This window comes from Misgurnus anguillicaudatus, chromosome 23 (genome assembly GCF_027580225.2).
Source record: "Misgurnus anguillicaudatus chromosome 23, ASM2758022v2, whole genome shotgun sequence".
Lineage (NCBI taxonomy): Eukaryota > Metazoa > Chordata > Actinopteri > Cypriniformes > Cobitidae > Misgurnus > Misgurnus anguillicaudatus.
The window spans coordinates 38,623,274-38,627,573 of NC_073359.2; the positions used below are offsets into that span (position 1 = coordinate 38,623,274).

At 36.1% G+C, this 4,300-nt stretch overlaps 1 long non-coding RNA gene across 1 annotated transcript; it reads left to right on the top strand.

Annotated features, from left to right (window-relative positions):
• Nucleotides 1-302: 302 nt before the first annotated feature.
• LOC141359549 (uncharacterized) lies at nucleotides 303-3,821 on the top strand. Its single transcript, XR_012366045.1, has 4 exons — nucleotides 303-1,111; nucleotides 1,586-1,643; nucleotides 1,887-1,980; nucleotides 2,911-3,821. It is a non-coding gene; the product is annotated as an uncharacterized lncRNA (long non-coding RNA).
• The last annotated feature ends 479 nt before the right edge of the window (nucleotides 3,822-4,300 follow it).

The following is a 4,300-nucleotide window of genomic DNA, read 5'->3' on the forward strand; positions in this document are numbered from 1 at the left end:
CCCGTGAATTGAAAGATCCACTAATAATCGCCTTAACTTGAGTGATGTCAATAAAGTTTCCATGTTAGAATTTAGAAATATTAAAAACTTAAGCAAACGACAACAAATATGTTTTCTTACCACTCGCCATTGTAGCAGTCAGAGAATTTGGCCTTTGAAAATTTAATATTTATATGCTAATGAATTAATTTAGGGGCGTTTACAAGGCGGAGTTCTAAAAGCATTCAGCATGCGCACAATTTTAAGATCATTTGTGATTTATAAACTGCACATCTGGAAAAGAGGCGTACCATCCCGAAGAATTCCACAGATTTTTCCAATTATTCTAAAACTAAAACAGCCTTTCAGTTTACAGTGTTAGATTTGTGGCTGATTTTCTCATAAGAAAAATAAATATTACTGTTAAATGTCTTTCAGATAATAAAAATACTGTAGTTCACTGTATGTATTTGTTAATGTTTTATACAGGAATAAGTCTGAAGCACACCATAAAACAGTTATATCCATTCATACAGGGCTAGTAGTATGTACAGCTGTATATTATACAGAGACACACCCAGGTATCGGATCGGTACTCGGCAGTGTTGTGCCTGAACGAGTTCATTGAACGAAAGTTCATGAACGCGTTCATATTTTGAGCGAACGTGAACTGAACGTACTGTATTACTGCCTGATGAACTTATTGTGAACTCATTCATTCTGGTGCTTGTGAACGGCACGCGCTCTCAGTTTAATGTCGTTCAATAGGGTGCCAGATTACTATAGAGTCTTCCAGGCGAAAACCCGGTTAAAACATATTGTAAATAGGCCTTAATGTTTAGCGGAAAAAACACCCAATCTGGCAACATCGCCACCAGGCTGCATGCGTCATCAATACAACACTGACTGGATCCCTGCCGCGGCACTCACATTTAACATTAAATAGCATTATATTTGTCCTAAACGGTTAACGATTAACATAAGTCAGGCTGCTAACGCATATTCTGGATCTTGATATAGACTTTGACTAAGCTCACGCTATTTAACGTGCATGTGCGGTTGTCCTATACGCGATGCCTCGCAGCGCTTTTCGCCCGGAAAACCCCCTTGAAGCACCGGCTAGCCTTTCAAGGTATGTGCAAGCAAATACAAAAATTAAAAGACAAGTCAATGCTGATGTAAAACCTGGTTGGATAAGGATTTAAAGTTGGATATGAAGATGAAATCTGACGCATTTAGCTTCGGTGTTAAAACTGATAAAATAATTGCTGTCTGTGGTTATATGGGCTATAATGGCAATAATTTTTTTTAATAATATGGGAAAAAAGAACTATAAATTAGTTATTTTTGGAACTGTGAACTAGTTCAAAATTTTGAAATATGAACTATGAACTGAACTAGTTCATTTTAAAATTTGTGAACTGTGAACTGAACTAGTTCATGTAGAAAGTGAACTTTCCCAACACTGGTACTCGGTATCGGCCGATACCCTGAGCCCAGGTATTGGAATCGGTATCGGGAAGAGAAAAATAGTATCGGAACATCTCTAAATGGGAACAGATGTCTAACTTGAAACTAACTTCAGTTTCTTTTCCTTTCCTATCAGTATTTCTGCAAATTCCTGTTCCGTGTCACATGGCTTATGCAAGACTGAATCCATGAAGGTGAGTCGTCATCATCATGAGAAACGTCTTTGCTCCCTGCGTGGACATTTCTTTTATAAGCAGAATGACACACTTTGGTGAAGTAATAGTGTTTTTGAGGCTGTTTAAACTTGGTATTAAGATGTGTTTTTTTTTTGTCAATCGGATCATAAGTGGATGATAAGGACACATTCTGTTTACACCTGGTATTTAAATCTGTCAGTTTTGTCCACTTTCAACCTCTTCTGTCCTGAATACTTTTAGGGGATGGTCTGTGGAGACTGTGGGCTGTCATTTAAACATGAGCAGGAGTAATGACGGGTTTAAATGGATGCAACTAATATTATGTCCGCTGCTTGTAAGTAAACATGCTGCACAGTGTTTTGTACATTTATATGTAAAAGGTTTCTTTGATATTTCTTTGATATTCTCTTATGGCTGTTGGAACACATTCTACCACATGCGCGCTTACACTACAAAAGCAATCCGATCAAAAGTGTTTTCCACTACCTCTGAATGTGGTCAAAAGTGGACGAGCTCAAGATGTTTTGAACATCATTTACACCTGTCTTTAGCATCGTCCACTTGTGATCCGATCGACAACATCACATCTTAATACCAAGTGTAAATAGCCCCTTTTTTACTTGCGCTTCCAAGCGTTATAATGGTAGAAAACAACAGTTAGGGAACAACTTCTGACTTTAAACCTCAATAAAGTGCATTCATCCTTCACAGGGGTAATCCATACTCAAATATTGCCACTCATTGCGCATTGAATCGTGTGACTCCAAGACATCGTTACCGGAAACTAGTTATTATAGTTTATAAAGTTTAAAACATTATCTTTTCTTACTATATAGCATTGATTACCCACAGAAGACCTTTATTAACCCCTTGGAGCGCTGTGGATTACTTCTTTAAAGGCTGCACTTCTTTGGGAAGTCAGAAAATGTACCCTGATCCATGTTTTTCCCATATTAAGCTCGGAAAAGCTCGGACATTTACTAAAATAACTCCAATTTCTCCAAATGTGTTTGTCTGAACGCGTGTATCTCAAGTTACTGAGTGTGAGTACATCATGGGGTAATTTTAAAATCAGTCTGAAATATGGCTTTAAGTATTTAAATGGAGTATAGCAATACATAATTGGGACTAAATAACAAAGGTAAAATAAAAGATAAATTCCTTTTAATATTAGTGTACCTAATTGGATTGATCATTCTTTACTTTTTGTTAAGACAACCCCTGTTTTTAATGTTAACATTTAATTTTTTATGTTCTCACTTAGATGTTGTAACCATAAAGCAACCAGGACAACACACCTGGAGTGACCGAGAGCAGGATGAAGAGAATCGGATGAGAAAATATCAACTGGTGCCCATGAGGAGACATTGTTCTTGGACCTGCTTTTTCTGTTTAGTAATAAGTGGTTTTATGTGGTTAAATAAAAGTAATTTAATATTCAATCCACAAGCAAATTTCCTACATTTTCTTAAATGGGTAGTTCACCCAAAAAGGAAAATTATGTCATCATTTACACAAACAGTTTGGTTACAAACATTTTTTACAATATCTTTCTTCGTGTTTATCAGAACAAAGAAATTTATGCGGGTTTGTAACAACATGAGAGTGTGTAAATGATGACAGAATTTTCACTTTTGGGTGAACTACCCCTTTAACATTTTTATACCCAGGGGTAAAAGAAATGTATGTTGAACATTTTTAGTTTGCCTTTTTTTGTTACTGCTACTTTCAACAAGTCAATTATTCAGCCAAGCTTATTTTGTACTTTAAGAAATGAACAGCTTTTATGGGTTTAAAGACCCAGATATGTGCTCAGAGTTCGCCCATAAAATGCCCAGTGGTCCCACAATTTTCCCTCAGTATGCCCACACTTTGTCCATTGTGCCCACATTTTTCCACGTATTTGTATTTAAATACATTTTTCCACACAGTATTTTGTATTTGTGATATCTGTGAATTTGTGATAGTACTTTGTATTTGAATTTTAAAACAATTCCATATATGCGTGCATGCCTATCTCAGATCACATGCATGTAAAAGGCAGTTTCTGGTATGAATAGCAGAACACAAAAGGTTTTCTGTGTCATTAGAAATGCAGTCAAAAAGTGGGACAACAAGGATAACTGATCATGAAGGTAAGAACCTTAACCATGCCAGGCGAGGGATATATTATGGCTGAAAAAAACAATAAACCAATTAATATTCACGTCATATGTGTATTTGACATATAAATTCGTATTACCTTTTTGTTAGCTGTCCTATTTTGAGATACGTATTAGCCTAATAATAGTAATAGTATAATGTATTATATAATATTAATTCTTAAAATAAGGATGAACCCTTGGAAAGACAGGAAATAATATAGAAATTTAGCCCTTATATAGACGTCTTTTCAACGACCATGAAAATACGTCTTTTAACCTTTCACTTTTCAACCAAATTTAGCCTTTTTCTAGACGTCGATTTATAGGCGTCTTTTCAACGGCATGAAAAACACGTCTTTTCACTTTTCAACCAGAATTTCACGTCATTAAGACGTCTGGAGAAGTCGTCGTTTCGACGTCTTTTCAACCAGATTTTGCTGGGTGGGCAATGTTTTACGTCTTTTCTGACTTCTGGTGCGAACACACGGTGTACAGCGCTATTTTTAGCTT